The sequence below is a fragment of the Macadamia integrifolia genome, chromosome 10, assembly GCF_013358625.1.
Source record: "Macadamia integrifolia cultivar HAES 741 chromosome 10, SCU_Mint_v3, whole genome shotgun sequence".
NCBI classification, from domain to species: Eukaryota; Viridiplantae; Streptophyta; class Magnoliopsida; order Proteales; family Proteaceae; genus Macadamia; species Macadamia integrifolia.
In genome coordinates, this window is record NC_056566.1 from 14,292,168 (window position 1) to 14,316,939 (window position 24,772).

A 24,772-nucleotide genomic window follows, 5' to 3' on the forward strand; every position below is an offset into this window, starting at 1 on the left:
AAAAAAAAAACTCACCGTAGCTTGCATGAACAAGAAATAAGATGAGGAAAAAAAAAACCCCAAAAATGTACCTGTAGAGGGGGTACGATTGTTAGCTGGAGTAACCTCACCGCTGCCGAAGAAGAAAGAAGAAGCCAAAGCAAGATCGATTGGTTGCCTAGTTCTTCCTTCTCAAAACCCTTGACTCAAAATCCAAACCCTTTGTGAGAAACTGAGAATCGTGTTTTGGTATTTTTGGTGGAGTTACTTCAGTTGTTAGAAACTGATCCCATGCATCTCAAGTGCTAACAAGATCATACACCTACCAATCAAAAATCAATATTTGGAATCTACCTAAAGTAATTTTAAAAAAGTATTAAATCCTAAAATATTCATAAGGTGCCTGCTTTGTGTATAATGCGACTAAGGTGTCGCTATATCTCATGATGCGGCCGCCTTACGTGATGTCTATAATGCGTGCTACTACCTTACGACTTTTAGACCACATCAGCGCCTTACCAGTGCCTTAATAACTATGTATACACTTCCTCCTCAAGTTCCCCATAAAGGAAGGCATTCTTCACATATAGCTGCTGAAGATCCCAATCTAAGTTGGCGGCACAAACTAAGATAACAAGAATTGTGTTCATCTTAGCAACTAGAGCAAAAGTCTCCTAATACTCAGTCCCATAAGTCTGAGTGAAGCCCTTGGCAACAAGTCTTGCCTTGTACTGATCCACTGTAACATCAACCTTTTGTTTTACTGTAAAGACCCACTTGCACCCAACTATTTTCTTTTGTGAGGATAAATACACCAAATCCCATGTGTCATTCTTCTTCAGAGCATACATCTATTCAACCATAGCTACCTGCCATTGTGAGTCTGCACTCTATGTTTGCTAGGTACGAGGAATGGACACAAAGGAAAGAGAAGATAGAAAACTACAGTAGGAAGGAGAACGTGAGTCATAAGAAACAGTTTTAGCAATAGGATATAAAGTACAAGGCCTAGTGCCTTTACGATCAACAATAGGCAACTCAAGAGACGGATCAACAAAAAGAGGAGGAGAATAAATGGGTCCAAGGGGACAAGATCAGGCTCGAGAGGAGACAACTGGCATGGTAGGGTAGATGATGAATGTGTAATGGTCTGATTCTGCTGCCTACAACCACAGTTATTAAGGCGCTAATGCGCTTTATAGGGGTTAAGGCGTGAGCCGCCTTATAGGTAATGCATTATTTTATTTATTTTTTTTTTTTATATTCCATTTCTATGTTTTTTAGTGGCTTGTGTACAAAAGTCTTGTACATTGCGTCACACCGAATCACATAAAAGGAAATATAATCGAAAGGAACCCTTGGTCTCACACGCCTTGGCTTAGGGTTGAAAATGAAACCCTTGGCAGCGGCGATCATCTGCATTGATTCTGGCTCCGACAACATTTTTCTGGCTACCATGGCTCCAGCTACTCCAGCTCCGGCAAGGTAAGTAAAATAGTGTAAAAGACTTCTTCTCTCTTCCCTTCTCTGTTATTTCAGTTTTTTAGCTGCTTATCATCTTCTTCTTCTTCCTTTTCTGTTTGAAGAACTTGAAGAAGAGCACGATGGAGCTTGATGCCGACACCGATTCAGATGCTGCTGCCATGATTAGATAGGTTCTTTAGGTATGTTTCTTCCTTCTATTCTTTACTTCTTTTCTGTTTCTGGCTTCTGTTTTTCTTTTTCTTTCGGTCTCTTCTCAATTTTTTTTTCTTTTTTTTCTTATTGTTCCAGCCCCCTCCTCTTCTTCTCGCTCTTCTGATTTTTTCCCCCCTTCTTCCAATGCTTGGGTGGCTCACTGGCTCCATTTGGGGGCAACTTGGCACTCCTCCCCGAAGCCCTCTCTCTCTCCCATCTCCTCCCTGAAGCCCTCCTTTTTCCTACAATTTATTTATTTTTTAATTCTTCTCATTCTTCCTCCCTTCTCTGTTCTGTGTCTATCTTTTTTTTTCCTTTCCATTTTTCGTCTCCTCCTTTGCCTTCTTCTATGTCGGTGGTGGTAATGGTGGATAGGTTGGCTTCTACTAGTGGTGGCTAGTGGCTTTGGCTGCTACTGCTGCTGCTGCTGCTGCTGTTGCTATTGCAAGTCTATGATTCAAAGTAATTGTGCATCTGTTGATATAAGTTGCAATTTTGTGATTACTCGACGACGTAGTTCTCCTATCAAAAGCAAGCACTTTGACAAGCCAAATCCAATGGCTCTTCTAGTTGATTAGGAACTAATATCCACTATGCTTTGCACTTTTGCTTCCACGTCGATTCTTCTAGTTGTTCTTTGTTTTGTGGCTCTCCCCCTAAAACGGGATACTGACAGGGATAGCAAGTTCAAAAGGCGGTAAATCTTCTACAATGGAATAAGACTCCCCCTGAAGAGATGTCCAATGTAGTATGACACAGATTTGTGAAAGACAACATCCATAGTCACAAACCAACGCCTAGTGGGAGGATGAAGACACTGATAACCTTTCTAAGTAGGAGTATACCCCAACAAAATGAACCGGAGACCACAAGGACCAAACTTTCCATAAGGATGATGATCGCGAGCATAGAAAACACTACCAAATACCTTATGAGGAACAGGAAAAGCAACGAAACTTTGGAGAAGATCTCGAGGGGAGCAAAAGGAATGGACCCGGGAAGACATGAAGTGACTTAATGTTGATTTTTGATGACTTGATGTGGCTTAATGTTGATTATTATTATTTTTTTTATGATAAGCTAAAATGTAGAATACTAGATAATGTAAAGAGGAAATAAAAACTAACACAAGCGCCTTGTCACCTTAGTGCTTAGGCACCTCCCAACCACCTTAAGTCACCTTGTCACCTTGACAACTGTACTTATTCATGGACTCAAAGTCAGGAACAGCGCACCACCAACTTAACATTTACTTTTTGCTGATGATTAATGCCTTCTGTTTCCTGAGCTTCACTTGCAGGAGGTCCATAATCTGAAAGTTTGCCTGGATCTCTACTATTGAGTAGCTAGCCAGTCAAGCTAAAAAAGTCTTCCCTCATTTTTCAGCACAAATACTCCCACCATATTCAAATAGTGGCTTTCTCAAGTTCTCAAAAATACCTTATGGAGTAGGACCATCTAAGGATTACTTTCTAAGTTTGGGAATAAAAAATCTCAACTCTTCCATAATATTCAACGCTAGTATCTCAGAAGTTGCAATGACAGAAACAGAAACTCCTCTCATATGTGGGCAAAGAAGTGATGTTAAATTCTATGGTGTTGTCCATCTCCAACCATGCGTACACTCACACCTTAAACTTCCTAACTCACAACATGACCACCTGAGAAAGGCAACAGTGGATTTTTTTTTTTTTTTTTTGGGGGGGGGGGGGATCCAATGCTAAGAAACCTAGAACTCGCTAGATTTCCTAGAGCCAACATCAAAATACAAAGGGCGCTCTAACTCCATATCTTGCTCTACTCTTGTAGCTCAGAGAATATAGGCCTTCTCAGAGACACCATGGACGAAAATTCCTCAAATCAATCTACTACCCTCACTTTGATTTCCATTCAGCCAGTTCAGGATCACGCCATCTTAGGCATGGCATAGCATTCTTTCAGGCCGGCGGGTTCTTTTTGATGGACTATTATCGCGAGTTGAGAAAGGTGATTATTTTATTAATCAATGGAAGGATAGTTGAGTTCCTTAATTTCCAAGCCTCAAACTGCAACTTCCTCGACCCATCGGATGCTCTCTAAATTTGGTGGAAAAAATAATTGATCAAGAGAATAGGTGTTGGAACCACAACTTGTTGAACTCCTTTTCCACCCGACCAATCAAGCAGCAATTAGAAAAAGACATCTTTGCATTTTCCTACGAGAAGACACTCAAGTTTGGGGTGCATAAAAAAATGTAGTCTTCTCTGTGAAATCGGTCTAAAATATTTTTGTTTATCAGAAATATGCAAAAGAGGCCCAAGCCCATGCTCTTCGCACCATACAAATTGGAACACTATACCAAACATTGAATGGAAATGTATTTGGAATTGTCACTCCTTGACAAAAAAAAAAATTCCCCCTAGTGAGCATGTACCCATAGTCTAGCATTTGGTGAAGATCTACCGGCCCGCAAAATGAATATTGATCCAGCCTATATACATAGTGGTTTCTCCCCGGCAACCACGGAGCACAGTCTCTTTGGTTACCCCATCACCAAGGCAATCTGGTTCGGAAGCTCACTCTCATATGTGGTTACCTCGATTGCTACCCCTTTTCTTCCCCTGTGGATTCGAGGATGGAGTTTCATTTTATCGCAAGGTAAGCTCATCAGCCACTGCGTTATTGGGTTGTGTTCTCATATACATTGGAATCTGTGGATCGCACAAAACGATTGCATCTTCAATTGGAAATCATGGACTCCACTAGAAGTCATCAAGGCTGCAGGAATCTATGGATCATGAGAAATTCCAAGCTACTCATATGCCTTCCACTGAAAGACATACACCGTTCCCAAACACCAGCCACATTCATCCTTCGAAGTGGACTGCCCCTCCCCTGGGCATGGTTCTCAATTGTGATGCCTTCCTTTCATGGACTATAACAAAAGTGTGTTGGGGTTTATAATCAAAGATCATCAAGGAACTTTGTCTCATGCTATGTTTGAACCAAAAGTGTTTCACTCTACACCACTCGGAGAGGCTCTAGCGATCGTTCTCGACTACCTCATGTTGTTGCCAAAGGCTTTGATCAAATTATAGTACAATCAGACTACAAAGAACTCATTCGCTACATCACCTCACTGGATGTCGTGCCTCCAATTGAACTGTCCCCTGCCTGATCCAGGATGTGCACAACCAACCTTGCATCTTATTTTAAGAACTTCTTTCACTTATGTTTCAAGGGATCTCAACACTATAGCAGACTTCCTTGCCCAGAAAGCTCTATCAATTTCGTGTAAGACAGTCTGGCCACATTCCATTCATTGGCTACTTAATCTTTGTCGGAAAAAGTCTCGGCTTGTTCATGAAACTCTAATTAATAAATATTTTTCAGACCAAAAACAAAACTGATGTTAAAATGTTTCTATAGCCACTAATTTGCTCATGCTTGGCACCCAAAAAATAGGAATGGAAATTTATTCCAATTAGATACACACCTAGATGAATAGAATATATAACTTCTAGTATATTGGGAAAGTTGTGAACTGATACAAGAGACCATGAGGGAAAAAGTAGAAAGGAAGATTAAGTAAACCCGAAGTTTCCTACTTAGGGAAGGAACAAAACAAAAAGAATTCTTATTTGAAAATAACTGGTTAACAACAATGTCAACCTCATTCACAATTCACAAAACAAAAATAATTCTTATTTCAGAATAATTGTTTAATGACATTAACCTCATTCACAATTCCACACAACAATCTGAAATACACCTACAATAAATCTTGTAAATGAAAATTCAAGAATTACACAACAGTCAAAATGTGCTATCAAGCAATCTTTGCTTCTCTATGCTTCATAACTTTCCCATTAAGAAGATAGACTTTAAAAGAAACCTTTAACAGGGAAGACCACATTTACAGCAATTCATTTTAAGTAACCAATTGAGAAACATTTATCAATCAATTCTGCAAACAGTAGGTATCTCTTCCACCGACTCAACCAGGTCTATTTGCAGGTTAAGACAATAAATAAAATAAATAAAATAAAATAAACTAGAAGGGAAAAAAAAAAGTCATTTTTGAAGGTGACGATATAGATTAGATAGAGCTGATCAATTTAACCACCAAGAACTATAAAGAGGTTTTCGTAACTGTGATATCAGGTTATTTTCCAGCCCAGGAACTCATCAAATAATGATGCAAACTTATAGCTTAAATTCAAATCGTACTTTTTAATTGATTCAACAAACAAAATAAGATCTAAAATAGATTCTATTCACAAGAAAGTGAGCGAAATCGATCTGAAATTGATCGGAATTCGATCTATAAAACCGACTCCCGAGCGTAACTTGGAAAGCCCAACAGAAAATCGATTTGGTTTCTAAGCGATTTGCTGCACAGTGAATGACGCATAGAGAGAAAGAGAGGATACGTACCCTATGTCGCCAGTAAAATTCGCAGTGGCCTCCTCCGTCGCCACAACCCTAGAGCCGCTGGTCCTCAAAGTGGGGAGGCTCCCAAACGCGGGAGGTATTGGAAGAGATGCCCATAGACCCACACCGAGTTCCTTCTCTCTCTCTCTCTCTCTCTCTCTCTCTGTGTCTGTGCTAGTACCGATTACTGATCCCTAGTTTTGGATTCAATCCCTGGTCAACCGAAGAGTTCATCCGCATTAAAAAAACAAGCACCGATCCGAATTTTTAAAAACCATGTCGGTCCCCTTATTCGCTTCCACTAAAACCGTTGGAGCTTGAAGAAAAGACTTTTATCAAATAAAGGAGAAAAAGAACCCTAAAGACAATTACTCAACTAGCTTTTAACGGTTGGTTTAACCAATCACCGTCTAAAGCAGTGAATTGATGGCATCTGTGTTGTGCGTTACATAGAGGAATATAAGCATATGATACCTTCCAATCCCTTTTCGCCTTTTCTCTTTTTTAAAATATATTTAAAAAAGGGTGAGTAGTAGCAGCGCTCTAGCTCTCGCAACTTATAAACATATTTAATTGGATCCGTTGATCATTTTATAAATGATCTAAGTCGTCCATTGCTCTCATGTCTCCATAAGTGACTTATACCTCTACTGCCGGTTTTCCATTTCTGTCAGAGTTGCCATCTGGCTTGATGGTCGAGTGGCAGCTCCAACTATTGGTGGTCCCCTCATGTTTCTGCATCTCGGTTTCAGCCCATCGTCGGTAAGCCTCAGTACATCAAAGATGGCAGTAACGATTGGGAGCCAAGTTCTGTGTGCTTGGCAAAAATGGTACAAAATTTCACCAATTGGTCCCTCTTCAAATTGTGTATATCCTCTGCATCCCAAGCCAGATCTCATCTAGACCATAAAGGTCACAACAATAACAAACTCAACTCACAAGCTCATGAGAGAGAGAGAGAGAGATGGATGTTGTTGCTGTTGTAATATGGGAGATGGGAGATGGGAGATGGGAGATGGACGTTGGCTTGGAAATGCTAGAGTTGTTTTGTGAACATATTGTGTGCAAGTGTTTTGAGGCTTTGACAAATATCTACAACTTTAGAAACTTTCAGTCCGAAGGAACAATAGACGTAATCATGGTTTAAAGTATCTCTAATATCGATACGATACCTTTCGATACGTATCTTAAATTTAGCCTGGCGATACGATACATTGAATTTTTAAAATCCTTTTGTATCGATATATATCATACGATACATACCGATATGCATCAATACACCACGGATACACATCGATACGATACGATATGCACCGATACGACTTTATGGAAAATATAAAATCGAGGTGAAATATACGTATTGGTGAGTATCGGTGTGTATCGATCAGTACAAATCGGTGAGTATCGGTACGTATCGGTGAATATCGGTATGTACCGATACAGTGTGCTACGGTCATATAATGGTCAATATGGGTAATTTTTCAGAAAAATACAATTTTTTGAGGGGTTTTTGTTCCAAAATTGCTACCAGTCACATTTCTCTCTAACTAAAGTGGAAATCAAGATTGAGAACAAGGATTTTACATTTATGGGATAACTACAAACCTTAAATTCTTAGTGCGATACCCTCAATTTAGTGTTTATGCATAATACATGTTATCAATAGCTTTGTTTAACAAATTCTTTATGCAAAAGTGTTTAAAAAATGTTTCATATCTATTTATATATGTATCTTTAGTGTATCTTAGCGTATCTCCGATAAGATACGATACCTTTCGATACGTATCTTAATTTTGATCGACCGATACAATGATCGATACCGATACTTTAATCCTTGGACATAACATTTTAATGAAGCAAGACTAAGATGGGTTATTGAGTTATTAAAGACAATTTGTCGAGAATCTTGAGTACTACCATCAACTCTGCTCTACAGTCTTGGCTATTTTTCGTCTTGATGTTCTATGAATGGATACTTGATGGCTCCACACAAGCCCCACTTTAGAAACTAAGACAAACATCTTCCTAGATCCTGATATCCAACCCGAAACTCTCACAAAAAACAGAAGGAAATAAAGCAAAAACCCTAAATATTTCAGTAAGAACCACATAAAACTGAGAGAAACTATCAGGGTCCTCCTCCCAAGTCAACAAGAGGGGGACGTGAAAATTCCTTTGGTCCTCTTGTCAATTAGTCCTTGTCTCTTTATACACCTTTGAATTCATGAACGAGGTGGTGCCGACAGAATTTAAAATAAAAAATAAAAAAAAAAAAATTGGTTCTCCCTCTCAACTCCTTCTGACTTTCTTGTGCCTTCCCCAACCTCGGCCAAAATTAGAGGTTGTAGAGGATTTCGATCCAATAGGCATAGCCGAATCACATAAATACTTGTGTATGTGAGTTTTCTCTTATCGTTTTGTGCAATATTTTTTTCTCTCAATATTCACTATGTGCATAAGTGGCCGCCACACAATCACTATTACTATTCAATGTCACTATTCACAGTTAATATTCACGTGCTCTCGTATTTTTCCATTTTTTTTAAACAGGTGGAAAAATTGACGTTTTCCCAACAAAAACTACTAGAATCAAACCATTGGAAGAAGAGGAGAAAAACAACCTATTCCTAAACCCTAACGATTTGGTGAGAAAAATTACATTATTCAGTAATATATTTATAAAGGATTTGCGTCTCTCCTTCTTGTAATTGTAGGGGATCACTGGAAAATTGTTGTGACTATAGATGAGCAGAGTAATTATGCATGATACATTTAAATATCTAATTCTCTCTTACATATCATTGTGATAACAGATCTAGGAGCAAAAAAACCATAAGACATCTGGTTGTTTGTTCATGAGCGAGTCCATCGAGCAAAACACAATATTTATGAGGGAAGATTTTACGCCCAAATTGAGCGTGAAAATTTCAAAGATTTTATATATCTTTTTTGATAATCCTAACATGTTGTTCTCATATTATTAAAGAGGCAGTATTAGATTTTTCTGAAATGAATGTAAATGTTATACTAACTAACCTTTGAAATATAGTCATTGTATTGAGTATAGCAATTGAAGCAACAGAAAGTTCTGTACGCAAGTATAGTAGGGTGAAATCATATGAGATACTTTCCTTAAAGTGTTAAAGAGCCCCTGATTTATGCATAAAGGGTCGACTTGCTCTTTTACCTCCAAGGTAAAATCATCCTCTAATCACAAAGATAGCACTCCTAATGTGATTAAGAAAGGGAGTTCGTAAGCTATACTAAATAACTTAAAGAGAAGGAAGAGAGAAGAGGAAACAATATAAAATACAGTACAGTATGGGTGTAGAAGACAAACATTCTTTCTGAATTTTAGTGTAGGAAACTAGCAAGTAAGCATGGGTATTTATAGGCCCAAACGTACTTGTACATGTATAGATGTACCTATATGTCTATAGGTACCTGAATGTACATACAGGTATGTGTCCCTTCATACATAGGGTGCATCTGTTCTCTATAGGTGTCAGTGTATGTACCTGTATAAGAGTACCTCTATACATGTATGCATGTACAGACCTATATGTATACACATGGGTCTGTCCCCTATACATTACTAATAAATAAGTATGTGTATAATGTATAATTCTCTATAGGTGTTAGTGTATGTACCTATATAGGAGTACCTCTATACATGTATGCATGTACAGACCTATATGTATACGTATGGGTCTGTCCCTATACATTACTGATAAATAAGTATGTGTATAATGTATAATTCTTATTAATGTAATTTAATTTTGGTTCCAAAATTTCAAAATATTTGACTAAAAAGTAAGGGAAAGGGAGGACCCAATACCACATCTATATCCCAACCTCGGTCTAGCTCAGCGCGAGCGATTCAAAATCACCCCAGGAACCCCCACACACACATGATAAAGGAGAGTACCTTTCCAAAAGGCTTGCAACCTTAAGATACAATCCTATATATATACTCAAGGAAACTTTTACAAGTTTCCAACGTGGAACTAAATTTTAATTCAGATATTTTTTTCTAGTAGCAAAGAGTTTGAAGAAAAGGAAGAGAATTATTATTTTGAAACTTAAACTCCAACATAACATCATGAGAATTTTTTTTATAGAAGAGCTTGTAATAACCAATTGGTTGTTTAAAAAATAATCTATTTCTTCACCCACTATTTCACTACAGTCACAATGTCCTAGACATGTTGATGTTATAATCGTAAAGCTCATGATGCTAGCAAACACTATCCTTTTTTATTGACACCCATAATGAGAAATACCGAGAATATAGTTAATAACATCTCACCCTTCCCCCCTCCTTTCATGACTCTCATTTTGATTTGTACAGGTGTTTTAATGGATCTCAAAATTGTTCTGGATGGGTATGTGGAGTATCTTTTAAAGGAAATTTTGTCTTACTTTGTGTAGATTATTTGATGATAAGAAAAAATATCGATGTAGTGTCTCGAAGCAATCCTTATAATCTGAAGAAGTTCAAGAAGGAAGGTTGGAAAGTGGCACAAGTTTGAAATGATTCAAAGGACCTACATAACTTGATTCAAGATAATAGTACCTATTCGTGGCCGTGGAGTAAGGGTGTTAATCGGTTCGGTTTCAGTTTAAACGGTGCGGATCGGTTCGGTTCACATTTATTTGATTAAAATCATAACCGCATCATTTACTAAACGGTTCCACTTTCTGAAACCGTGACCGTTTAGTAAACGGTTTCGGTTTCCACAGTTTCTAAACGGTGTCAGTTTCACGGTTTTAAACGATTTTGGTTTATTCCATACGATTTGTAAAACGGTTCACAATCGATTTGTTATAACTTGCAATCATCTCTAAACTGAAGATCGTAAGCTTATCAAAAAATAATTGGCAACCACAAATAAGAGATTCTATATTAACTATGGTATGTCTTAATTTGATAATTTAGTGCTATTTCTTTGCATGGTCATTCTCAAACATTTAGAACTAATATCATACAACATCCAAATCCAGCCTTCTACAGCATAAAATATTAAAAAGATAGGTGGTTCAGCCAAAACACCCCATCTATGATAACATAATAACATAATAACATATATGGATTACAAGTTCATGATCTAAAGCCTAAATTTGAACTGAATTGTAATAAATCATACTAAAGTAGGATGGGCACTTAATTTAATTGATAATTGTTATACAGATTACTGCCCCTTCTTTATTTAATTGTTATACAGATTAATCGGATCGGTTTAAACGATTTAAACGGTTTCAATTCGGTTTGAAAATCAACAGGTTCCACGGTTAAAACCGACCCGATCCATTTAGCTAATCGGCCTGAAACTTAAAATGATAACCGCACCATTTACTAAACGGTTTTATGGTTTCGATGTAAACGAATCGGTTCGATTTTGATAAACGATTTCGGTTACAAATTCACATCCTTACCATGGAGCGCAATCCCCCCCTCCCTTTTTATATGTATAAATCATTCATGCAACTCATTTTTTTGTCAAAGGTCGTCAATCAAATGTGTGCTATTATTTAAGCACGTCTTTTTTGTTATGCATAGGGAATCTAGAATTCTGGATACATGACCTGTTATTAATGTTCTCATCTATATAAATTAATGAATTTTTTCTTCTTTTCTCATTAAAAAAAAAAAATAGTCATGCTCTAATTTCTTTATTGTTCATTTCTAGGTTTTAATGACTTAATGGGTTGTGGAAGATGATAAAACATGAAGGACAATTTCCCTTCATCACTCGGTGAACGAAGAGAGGGTCTTGATGTGACCCCCTTCTTTGTGTATATTTCCTCTATTGTATGGTGTCGATGAGACACAGTGAACTGATGCTTGTTTATTGTGACCTTAGGGGAAACTCCCTCTAAACATAAAACCCAACAAAACTTGCCTCATTTACCTGAATAAATAAATAAATAAATAAAATAAAATAAAGCTACCCTCCTTTATGCTTCTACCTTAAAAATTTTGTAGGTTATGCTTGATTGCAAGTGAAAAGACAATTGAAAAAATTTCAAATCTAAACTAACTTTTGTAATTATTGCCCATGTGACTGTATAAGCTATTTAATTTTAAAAAAAAATTGATAATGATATATTTTAAATGTAATTTTTTTTGTTTTTCAAACTAAAGGAATTTGGGTGCCAAGTAAAGTGAAATTAAATAATCAAACATGAAATGATTGAGTTACAAATGTAATCACATGGGGTAAAAGGGTGCGCTTGGTCTAACGGTAAGGTACAAATATTGCTACCAGGTGGTCAAGTGGTCAAAACAGCCTCTTGGCATTCTTGAGGTATAGTCATATGGTGTAATGGAATTTTTCATTTTAGGTTTGAAAATTTCACATCCCTTCCCTTTAATTTCCTTTGCAACCAAATGGAGTGGAATCATCCAAACCTCAATTCCCGATTGCTCTTTGATTCTGAAAAGTGTGGTTTCATTGACTAATTTTATTCAATTATCGATCAAATTTAATCAAAATCGATGGAGACTGATCTGATGTGCAATTACAAGCATGGTTTCAAGTATCGGTATCGGCTGAGATCAATCCCCGATCTCTGATCGATACGGATCAATTACCCGTATCGTTTCAGGGGTAAAACAGTAAAAAAATGTTACCTTTTAAAAAAAAGCAAGAGTAAAACTGACCAATACTCATGGATCCAATCCGATCCGATCCAATACAGATCATTATCAGCCGATACCATCCCCTAAATCTATGATTACAAGTCTAAAACCATTTTTGCAATGCTATTAAGACAAATTCATTTCGATGGGTTTAAGAGAGTTCAATGAATGTAACAATCGGTCCTCCGATCTCTTCTTTCCCTACCAAAAAATCTCAGCTCGGTCTGGTACTCTGGTGTTTCTCCCATTTAATGTTGATGTTTATCTTCCCAATGGTGTCTGGCTCTTCGTGAGTATAACTTCATTGTATTCATTCCACCATCCTTTCATTAAATTTATAGCAACCCCGTTCTTAATTTATCTTGAAATCCCACACATTTGGTCTCCCCTACCTATTAAATTTCAGCCCTAAATCGAGAATCCCTTTTTTAGTATAGCCCCTCTTCACCTTCAATTCAATAGTTTTTGTAGAAACACAACCCTAAAACGATGCAAAAGATAATGGAAAAACAAGAACAAGTATTGCACACAGGTTTACGAGGTTTGATAAGATTGCGTCCTCGGTAAGATGATATCCTACTTCACTATCAATGAAGAATAATGTTACAATGCTCATCCTCACACCGCTCAGTATTGCTTGCATTACAGAGAAAAAAATTCTTGCTACAAATATATAGCAAAAAAAAAAAAAAAATCCTAATCCGGAAAATACAAAACTGCCCTCAAATAAAAAATTCGAGCGGGGGTTATGCCCTCCTACACCCCCGCTATGCAAGGGGGCCTCCTGCCCCCCTTGCAACCCCATAGCCACTAACCGGCTAGCGGGACCACTGTCTTGCCTGTTGAGGCACCTATACTAGTACTCCATGTATTAAATTACAACGGAATACAAGAAATCGTACACCAACGGTTTTTTCCATCCAATTCCTCCTCACATTCGAGTTTCAAAAGTGGAGAGCTTGCTAAGCTCTATTTCTTAAGGACATGGAGAGTTTATGTAGCCGTCATCTTCATTGTCTTGCTACTAAGGTTCAAGTTCAAAGCTATCTCTTCATATGCGGCTCCTCAACAGCTAGGAGAGATGATGCCAATCAAATGGACCATGATAAACCATTCTCAGAGCGAACCAATCTAGCTTTTATTGGGTTAGACCCAGAAGTCATAAAAATAAAAGCCAAAAAAAAAAACCAATACAAGGTGGGTGGGCACTGTGGTTGACTTTGAGTACTAAATTTGACATCTGATCAAGCAAGAGGAACCCTATCTCTAAAATGGTTCAGGTTGGCAACATCCCCCTCTTGCTTAAGCACCATTGTGCTAGGCCACCACAATAATGGTACTTGTTATCCTTTTTCTTCTAAATGGTTGAAACTATATGTAGAAGTGGGCATTTAAAAACAAAAAACCATAAGGACTCCTATGAAGAACGTTAGCCCTTAATGAATAAACCCATCACACATCCTTTTACTCCCAACATCAATTGGGCAACCTAAAGCCCCATTTCATGTAGAGGTCAACAATCAATACTTTTTAAAGATCCATCCACTAGGCATATGACTTTAAGCACCTTCTCTCCCATGGGAACCCTCCACCTGTGTTGGAGATCAAATGATTTTCATAAAACTCCTTGAGCTTATTAATAGCAGCACGGGAGTTTCTGTGAGTTGCATAATACTCCTTGAGCTCATTAATAGCCCTAAGTTTTTTCAAGTCTCTAAGTTTTCTGAAATTTTCATTGATTGTCTCACATAATGTTAACATAGTTGGATGAGTGTTGAGAGATCTTTGATAATATTTATTGTGTTTTTCCATTTTTCACCGCTTTTTAAGCAAGTTCGAAAACTCGTTTCACGAGGCCATTTCAGTCAGACTGAAATGACTGAAATGCACCAAAGTTGACAAAATTTCTTTGGAACATAGTATTTTTTGTTTACAATGTAGACACGACCGAAATTTCTCTGAAACAATGCTGATTTCTTAATCAAAATTTCTGAAATTTTGGAGAGTTTTCAAACCATGATAGGAAGCGGTAGTGGTGGTTATAAGCATGAATGATTTGTTTTCATTTCTTCTATTCTACTTTTTTTTTGGCATTTGCAGGTCTTACTTGGCATTGCAGTGATCATTTCCTTGAGGTCTTGTCCCAAGGTAATCTGTGAAATATGCCACATGGCAGCTTAGTTGAAATCCATACTTTGTGGACATATTTCCCATGTCATCATCAACTTTTGTGGTAAGTTTCAATATAAAAAAAATATATATATATATATATATTTATGTTACATCATGTAGCACAATCAACATTGGTCAAGATTTGGATAGCTACGAACAAGGTTCAATAAACGGTGGAGCATATGATTGAATTTGGTTACAAAATGTAATAGATGGCCAATCCACATGATCCCTTATTTCTCCAATGGTTGGAATTGCAACATCAGCCTCCTCTTACTTGACGGATGAAAAGACATTGGAATTAATTCTCTAATTGGAAGCCTATATGTCTGAGATTGGTTGCAAGCAAAATTTGGCATATAGACAATCCGAGGTGTACTCTGTTTATCCTCTCTTTATCCGCCATAAATTTGCGCCATTCATAGCCTCCCAGTATATTTTTGAGTGCATGGTCATTGTTAATCACATTGGAAGGTAAATTTGAAAATGGGAGATCATTAAGAGAAGTAACATTTTTAAATGCCTCTAATCACATCTTCTCCATGGTCTCTTGCTCGGACTTACCTTCTATTCTTAGGAAATTTTAGTTGGTTTACAAAGAGAGTAGTGAATTATTTGGTTGCTTTAGATTCCTAAGATAGGTTGCCTTCTTTGTTATTATTATTTTTATTATTATTATGTGGGTGAAATTACATGATATCTGATCCTCATCTTTCCGGTGGATTCTTTTTTAGGTAAGCTTCGTAATAGAGGAATATTCTGTGACTATTATATGTTCATCTTATTTATTAACTCATCAGTCTTCTGCAACTATTACTAATATATGTAATTGTTCTCCAATTGGAGGTCTTCCCAGCCAAACCATCTTTTATGATATAAATGATTAAGTGTACTCGTAGTGTCGGCATGTGATCCACCAATTCTGGATGGTATGTATGCTTTATATTATCAAATTTTATCAGTTTAACATTTTTATTACAACAACAACTCAACATTTTTCCAACTGAATGGAATTGGCATATATTTGTCAAAAAAAGAGAAAAAAGAGAAAAAAAAAGAAGAGGCAATGTAACACCGCGGGGCCATCCCACCCAAACGCAATTGGCAGCATGGATCTCTGCACTCCAAACAGCTCTGTTTGATGTCATACTACTGTCAAGACTTAGCTTCTGTATGTCTCCTCACCAACTTATCAATGGTCATTTTAGGTTTGCCCCTAACTCTTTTTTGTCCATTTCATTGGATATAATCACTCTTTTGCACTGGAGCATCCCATGGCCTCCTCTGGACATGTCCATAGCACCTTAAGTAGCATTCTCGCAGCTTGTCCTCTATTGGGGCTACTCCCAACTCAGCTCTAACCCTATCTCTCGTAGTTTTGCTGCACATCCATTTCAACATCCACATCTCTACTACACTCGATTTATATGTATTACGCTTCTTGATTGCCCAACATTCTGCCCCATATAACATAGTCGGTCTTACGACAACCATGTAGAATTTTCCTTCAAGCTTGAGAAGAATCTATCGATTTGCACAACACTCTAGACGCACTTCTCTACTTCATTCGTCATGTTTTAATTTTGTGAGAGACATCATCATCCATCTCGCCATCCTTATTAATAATTGATCCCAAATATTTAAAAAGTCGTTTCTCAAGTTTCACATCTTTAATGTCAATCAAAGAACTACTAAAGTTACACCTCATATATTCTGTCTTTGTTCTACTTGTTTTAAGACCACTTGGTTATAAAGTAGATCTACATAACTCCAACTTATTATTAACCCCTGCCACTGTCTCATCCACTAAAATGATATAATCGGAAAAAATCATACACAGGACCTCTCCTTGGATGTTTTTGGTTAAATCATCTATGATAAATGTGAAAAGATAGGAACTTAGAGCGGATCCTTGATGGAACCCCATTGTCATTGGGAACTCACTACTGTGACCTCCCACAGATCCCACATGAGAAAACACCCCCTCATACATGTCTTTAATTATGTCCACGTACACACTAGACACTCTTTTCTTCTCTAAGGGCGTGTTTGATTGCTTGATTTTATAGAGATAGTATTTTTTTAAGATTATAACTCCATAAAATATGGTTCCCTATAATTGTATTCTTGAAAAAATAACTGTTTAGTTACTACGGATTCTGTATGGTGATTGTCTCAGAATAACTATTTGGTTAGCATGATTCTATCTTTGGGAAACACCCAAAATCACCCTGAATAACGATTTGGTTGCCCTTAAAATGTAATTCTTTTTCTATTTTTGTACACAACCATGCATTGTTATTTTTATGTCAGTATGATAATTTTTAACACTTATTATAGTATTATGTTAATACTTCATTTGCTAACTATTGGGAAAAAAAATTCCTTATATTTTTTTATATTCACATGACATAACATTAAACTAAGACTTCAAGTGTTTAAAAATAACTATCAGACTGTATGTATGGCACTGGAAAGCTTTATGGTGGTTTATTGCTGGGCCTAATCACTAACAATGCTTCAGCTTCAATAACTGGATCCAGCTTCAGTTGGAAAGCTAGCATACAACATTCTTCATCTCTTCATTGTTTCTGCTTCTTTTGCAATGTGTGCTTGGGACTGTTCAAAAGCTTTTTGATCATATGGAAAGTTGAGATAGGTTGGGTGACTGTGGTGCAATAATATAAGAAAAACAAATACATGAGAAACTTCAGGTGAGAGGTTCAGAACATTTGGGTTGGAGAGTCTTAAAAGGACAAAACCTTATGAACTTTTATCTGTAGTCACATATAGAAATTGATTAAGGATAACAAGGCATTATAATTCTGCACCTATCTTATATACAATATTGCTAGCAAATTTTACCAATTTAAAAATTATAAAGGGTCTTGATGGATTCAAACCACCATTTCTTGGAACATGCTTGAGACATGCTCATGCTCTAATTGCTCTTCCAAATTTGAGCTAAAGACCTATCAAATAGAATTTGGAATTTACAAGTATATATTTGGCTATGAAAATCAGGCTCTAATTACAAGGAGTATTTAATGTCATATTATAGATGAAATAAATTTGGTCCTCGATATGTTTTGACCATGTAATATTTTTTTTTTTTGGTAGATTTGACCATGTAATATGACTAGCTTCATTTGACAAGAAGATTCCCTTAAAAAACAAATGATTGCACAAGGAAGCTGCAGGTTCAGTGGAGGGATTAAAGGCAGAGTTCAGTGCAGCTAAAGCTGAAGCTCTTTGAGTTGGTCCTCCTTGATTTGTTTGACTTATCTTGGTTCTGCATGAATGTTGAAAGAAGTTGAGACTTAAGACCAGCATCCAACCTTGACAGATCATAGAAAACAGAAAACTCTTCTGCTTGGGTTGGAGAGAATACGAATTTCAGACATAGTAGGGTGAGATAACCCATGAAAACTAAGTTAAACTTGAGAAAGGAATAGAAGATAGATCAGGTTACTATATAATCCGATCAATGAACCTTTGCTATCATAATTTCTACCAATCACAAAACTACTGGAACTAAGGACCACAGACAATTGAGCAATTCACTCATATTTATCTTTTCAAAAGTGGTAAAAGTAGAAATTAATTACACAAAAATATCAGTAAACAATAGACTGAAGTACTGAATTTCCAAATTAGGAGGTACTTAAACTCTGCTTTCAAATGGCCACTTCATTAGCAAGAACTATTTAGCAATGGTATACAAATAGTCAGAACAAGCACATAGAATCCAAGTAAAAATTCCAGCTATGGTTTTAAGTGAAAGTTAGGTCAAATTTCATGTCTGGCAAAAGAGAAAATTAATCAGCTCCAGAACTTACCTCTGATGAATATGATGCACCAAAAAAAAAAAAAAAAACCCCTAGATCTTGCAACGAATTTAACAGCCATGGTTTTGTTCTTTTTAGGGATTTTGGAGGAAACAAAAACAACGTTTGTTAGATAGGATAGACCAATTTAACATCGGCTAAGGTGGAAACCAAAATAGCCACTACAGCATAGCCCTAAATTACAAATACCCCAATTTCCCTTTAAGATTAGGAACCCAAGTACCTGTAATCAGCGGCGTTTGTCGGTTGACACAGGTAAGCTCGCAGAGGAGTTGCTTGCAGTTCTTTGTTTTTCGGTTACGCACTCTAGGGCAAAATGTGATTCTGAGGTCAGCTGTTGTTTTTATACTAAGGCAAGAATCAGATGATTGTGTTAAAAAACTTGTCAGAAAAACACTTTTGACTGTACTAAGAATTACATTCATTAACAACCAAACATGAGCGAAAGGCAAGAATCACGGTTCTTTGGAATCACTTTTCGAAGAATCGTCCAATCAAACACGCCTTAATGCATTTCAGAATAGGTCTCGAGGGACTCTGTCATAGGTCTTTTCTAGGTCAATGAAGACAATATGCAAATCCTTCTTATAGGTTCTTGATTTTTCCATGAGCTTCCGTAAAAGGTAAATCGTTTTTCTTAATTATATTAGAAAAAATTAATAATAATATGTAAGATTTTCAATTAGGTGGGCTAGCATAGTCAAATATTTGTTTTCAAAATCGATTTAGTGGTGTTAACTAAAGATGGAGTAAGGAGAAAGAATTCAATATTATTGGTAAGTGATCTCTATGGAGATATTGGATTCTATTAGCACACCTTAATGGTATGAAATATTTATTACTATGTGTGGACCTAAGGTATTGTTTCCTTAATGGGGAAGAAACCATAATTTTATTACAGGGTTGGTCCCTACCTCACCCCTATATATAATTATCACTGACCCATTAAGTGATGCTAATGACCTAAAGCAAAAGGAAAGAGGGTAGACCAGATCAACATTGATCGTGTTGTACGAGGAACATACAAGAAGACTTTGAGGTGTAATTCTTCAGCCATGGATTCAGGTATGCATAAAACTTAACTATATTCGTTGTTGCATGCTTATCTGATCTCCATGTGATGTATTGCAAGTATATTTTCTATCAATGGTATCAGAGGGGTTCATGGAGACGATGGGCTATAATTTTTTAATATTTTTTTTGGCCAATGTTATGTTTTCCCGTGATTTAACAAAGGGGTTTAGTTCACCATTATTTTTCGTGCTTCACTGTGAGTTTTGGGGTGGTGCTCCGTTTAACCGTAATTATAGCTGGTTGAATATAAAATTAGAACCCTGAAGCCACACCTTTTCCTCCATTCTTTTGGGTGACGGTTGATTTTTCCTTTCCGGGATCTTCGGGATCTTGATCGATGGTTGCAGACCTTGGCTCACTGGTTTATTTGGAGCTATCGGTCTTTGGTTTTGAATGCCACCAGAGCCTGCAACGTTACAATATGTTGTCAGAACCCGTAATGGTTTAAGTTTTTTTTTTTTTTATAAAGTTTTTATTTAGCATTTATTATTTTCTCTAGAAAGCACAAAAAGTTGAGGTTAAAGTATTCCTTTGTTTTGGATACAGCTGTAAGTTGCATAAAGTATATATATATATAGAGAGAGAGAGAGAGGGAGAGAGAGAGAGAGAGAGAGGGAGAGAGAGAGAGAGGTGATTGTGCTCGATCCATGATTGACCTTATTATGCATAGCACATGCATTTATTACTTTGAATTTTTCTTTTATTATTTATGCAATTATAAGATAAATCTATGGGCTAAAGGATTTCAGAATTTAATAACTAAAAAATAAATGAATTAAAATATAATGGGAATATAGTTGCAATCTAGGTCTATAGAGTTTTCGTAATTTTAGAGATTAGACTTCCACTTAGTGGGCTAATTCCTAAAGATGCAGAATCACTATAGACCATCCGGATGGATTGCAGTCAAGAAAGCCATATGGCGAACGATGTGCTCTTACCAACACAGATGAGTCTTCGTTTGATCGGTTTTGCTTGATGGTGTGAGGGTGACGTTTTGAGTTTCACTATTTTGGAGGTTCTTGTCTTGCCACCACAGGTGACGGAATCTACAATATGGTGTTGTTTTTTTTGCGTCTCGCCTTACATGTGAAAGATTTCACTGCATGTTGGGCGATCTTGTCACCATAGGTGTGACCCCAATGATTCTGGATCTTTTCCCAGTTTATGTTTTTCATACAATTGTTAAAATTGGTATTGGGATAAATCTGATTAATAAGCCCTAATTAGTCAGTTTTCATTATATTATTGGGATGTTGATATGCTTTTGGTTATTGCATATTGTATGTTTTGGTAAAATTTTGGTAATTATTATTGCCAGCTATGACTTCCCAATTATCTTCCATCAAAGTCCTGAATGGTTCCAATTTTGAGGAGTAGATAGACTCTCTTAATGTGTCTTTTGCAATCATGAGACTTGATTATGCCCTGAGAACTGATAAATCCCCCGAGCCCACAACTGAGAGTGTTGCTACTGCAAAAGCACTTTATGAAAAGTGGGAGGAGTCCAACAGATTGTGCCTGATTATTATGAATCATACTATGGACAAGACCATTAAAAAAAGTGTGTCTTTGAAAGAAAATGCTAAGGATTTTCTTGCAACTGTTAATACAAAGTTTACCAAATTTGATAAGGCTGAGAAGGGAACATATTTGGAGTGGTTCTCATCCACTCGATATGATGGCACATGTGGAGTACGTGATCACATTATGAAAATGACCAATTATGCTACCACGTTGAGCGAGATGGAAGTGAAGATATCTGATTCTTTCCTTGTGTGGCAAATTATGCAATCACTTCTATCATCGTTTGATACTCTTAAGACCTCTCATAATGCATAAAAATTGGAGTGGAATCTTGAGGACGTGACTTCCATATTGGTACAGGAAGAGGAAAGAAAGAAGAAGGAAAAATTTAATTTTGCTTATTTTAAGAAGGAAAATTTTAATTCTGCTTATTTTGTTTCCAATAATGGGGGTAAGAAGAAATTCAAGAAAAATTGGAAAGGCAACAAGCAAGAAAAATCAAGAAAAATAGAACAGAAAACTGATCAGAATTTGAAACCAAAGACTAAGGCTTTTAAGGGAAAGTGTTTCTTCTGTAAAAAGGATGGACATATGAAGACAGATTGCTATGGCTATAAGAAATGACTTGAAAAGAAAGGTACATATTTAGCTCTAGTGTGTCTTGAATCCAATCTTGTAGATGTTTCCCCTGATTCGTGGTGGATTGATACTGGAGTAACTATTCACATCATTAATTGTTTACAAGAATTAAGAAGCAGGAGGAAACCAAGTGATAGAGAGATGATGATCTACATGGGAAATTGAGAGAAGACCAAAGTTGAATTTATAGGAGTAGTTAGATTACTTTTATCCACTGGTTTTGTTTTGAATTTGAATGATGTGGTTTATGTACCGTCATTTAGACGAAAACTTGTTTCGGTATCTAAACTTGACAGTTGTGGTTACACTTTTAATATTGGCAATGAGAAACTCACTCTCTATTCTGGTTCTCTTATGGTTGGATCTGCCTTGTTTTGTGATGGTCTTTGTAAATTTGATTTAGATATTAGTTCTTCCAAATATGCCAACACTTCTTCTATTGTAAATTATGTGGTTACAAATCCTAAACGTGCTAGATTGGATGAAAATTCTTCTATGTTGTGGCATAAACGTTTAAGACATATTTCTAAATAGAAGATAGAACGATTGATTAAGGATGGTACACTTCCTCAATTGGATTTTTTAGATTTTAGAATTTGTATTGATTGCATTAATGGGAAACACACTAGAGCTAAAAAGAAAGGTGCAACCAGGAAGGATGAAGCATTGGAGTTGATTCATACTGATATTTGTGGTCCATTCACTCCTATTATCATGGGTGGATACAGATATTTTATTACTTTCATAGATGATTTTTTCCCTTTTGATTTTATTTACCTTATTCAAGAAAAATCTGAATCCTTAGATGCTGTCAAAGTTTTTGAAGCAGAGGTAGAACTTAAAAGGGAAAAGAAGATAAAAAGTGTGAGATCTGATCGAGGTGGAGAGTTTTATGGTAGATATGATGAAACTGGGCGTAACCCTGGACCATTTGCCAGATTCTTACAAGAATGTGGTATTAACGCTCAGTACACTATGCCTAGTTCACCTGAGCAGAATGGGGTGGCAGAAAGGAGAAACCGTATCCTTATTGATATGGTGAGACGCATGATAAGTAATTTAACTTTACCTGATTTCTTATGGGGTGATGCTTTGAAAACAACAATATATATTTTGAATAAAGTGCTTAGCAAGTCTGTTCCCAGAACTCCCTATGAATTGTGGACTGGTAAGAAGCCAAATTTATCTCATTTTCATATATGGGAATGTGCTGCAGAGGTGAGACCTTACAATCCTCAAATGAGGAAGCTTGATCCAAGGACCATTAGTGGTCATTTTATCGGTTATTCTGAAAGATCAAGAGGATATAGATTCTATTGTCCTACACATTATATTAGAGTAGTGGAATCAAATTAGGCAGTTTTCTTTAAGGATGATTAAGATTTTCAGTCTACTCAACCACGTAACTTTGTTTTTGAGGAGGAACGTGTTCTTGTACCTATGCCTGTGACACGGTCGTCTACTGTATTATAGCCTCACATTGAACAAGAGAATGTCCCCACTCAAGAACCTATGCAACCTATAGTGGTTGAGCCTGCACCCCCTGTTGTTAATGAGATTCAGGACCATATTATTGCTGATGTTCCCTTGAGGAAATCAAAGAGAACTTGTAGGCCTGCCATATCTGATGACTGTTGTTTATTTACAAGAACATGAATTTGATATTACTTTGGATTTAGATCCAATCAGTTTTGACCAGGCTGCCAATGATACCAATTCATCAATGTGGATGTTTGTCATGCAAGATAAATTGAATTCTATGTCTGTTAATGATGTTTGGGATTTGGTTGAATTACCAAAATGATGCAGACCGATTGATTGTAAATGGATTTTCAAGACCAAACGGAACTCTAAAGGTGAAATTGAGCGTTACAAGGCCAGACTTGTAACAAAAGGATTCAGCCAGAGAGAGGGCGTAGATTACAAGGAAACATTCTCACTAGTCTCGACAAAAGATTCTTTTAGAATCATCATGGCTTTAGTAGCACATTTTGATTTGGAACTTCATCAGATGGATATCAAAACAGCTTTCCTAAATGGAGATCTTGAAGAGGATGTTTACATGTAATAACCCCTTAGCTTCAGGCAAGCTGATACAGAGCACCTTGTGTGCAAATTCAAGAAATCTATTTATGGTTTGAAACAGGCATCTAGACAATGGTATCTTAAGTTCGATGAAGTTGTCATTTCTTGTGGTTTCAAAGAAAATCTTGTGGACCAGTGCATCTATCTGAAGATCAGTGGGAGTAAGTTCATTTTCCTTGTGTTTAATGTTGATGATATTCTTCTTGCCAGCAATAATGTTGATCTTTTACATGAGACAAAACGATTATTATCAAGTCACTTTGATATGAAGGATCTTGGTGAGGCCTCTTATGTTTTGGGCATTGAGATTCATCATGATAGGTCTTGTGGCGTTCTTGATTTGTCTCAGAAAGGTTACATTGAGAGGGTAGTGAAAAGGTTTAATATGTTAGTATGTTCCCCTAGTAAGGCTCCAGTTGTGAAAGGGGACAAATTTGGCAAGTCTCAATGTCCACAGGCAGAATTAGAGTGCAATTAGATGAAGAACATACCTTATGCATCTGTTGTTGGTAGTTTGATGTATGCTCAAGTTTGCACATGGTCTGACATTGCCTATGTTATTAATGTACTTGGGAGATATTTGAGCAACCCTGGTGAAGCGCATTGGGTAGCTGCTAAGAAAGTTATGAGATATTTACAGGACACTAAGGATTTTATGCTTACTTATAGAAGAACCGATTCACTTGATGTAGTCAATTACACTGATGCAGATTTT

The 24,772-nt window shown here is 36.7% G+C and overlaps 2 protein-coding genes and 1 long non-coding RNA gene across 5 annotated transcripts in view; 1 reads left to right on the plus strand and 2 right to left on the minus strand.

Annotated features, from left to right (window-relative positions):
• The window catches only part of LOC122090530 (alkaline ceramidase-like), a 15,993-nt gene extending 9,530 nt beyond the window's left edge, over positions 1-6,463 (minus strand). Inside the window, exon 1 of one of the 3 annotated variants that reach the window (XR_006143666.1) lies at positions 6,073-6,462. The gene's annotated coding sequence lies outside the window, so the exon portion shown is untranslated. Of the gene's footprint in view, positions 1-6,072 lie in introns of all 3 variants that reach the window. The other 2 variants (XM_042660161.1, XM_042660160.1) reach the window with 2 other exon arrangements.
• The window catches only part of LOC122090529 (uncharacterized protein YNL011C), a 56,848-nt gene extending 41,065 nt beyond the window's left edge, over positions 1-15,783 (plus strand). The window contains exon 14 of the mRNA XM_042660156.1: positions 15,731-15,783. The gene's annotated coding sequence lies outside the window, so the exon portion shown is untranslated. The remainder of the gene's footprint in view (positions 1-15,730) is intronic.
• Positions 15,784-17,628: 1,845 nt separating this feature from the next.
• On the minus strand, positions 17,629-19,046 carry LOC122092143. The gene is made up of 2 exons (XR_006144120.1): positions 18,956-19,046; positions 17,629-18,176 (listed from the first exon to the last, which is right to left on the minus strand). It is a non-coding gene; the product is annotated as an uncharacterized LOC122092143 (long non-coding RNA).
• Positions 19,047-24,772: the final 5,726 nt, after the last annotated feature.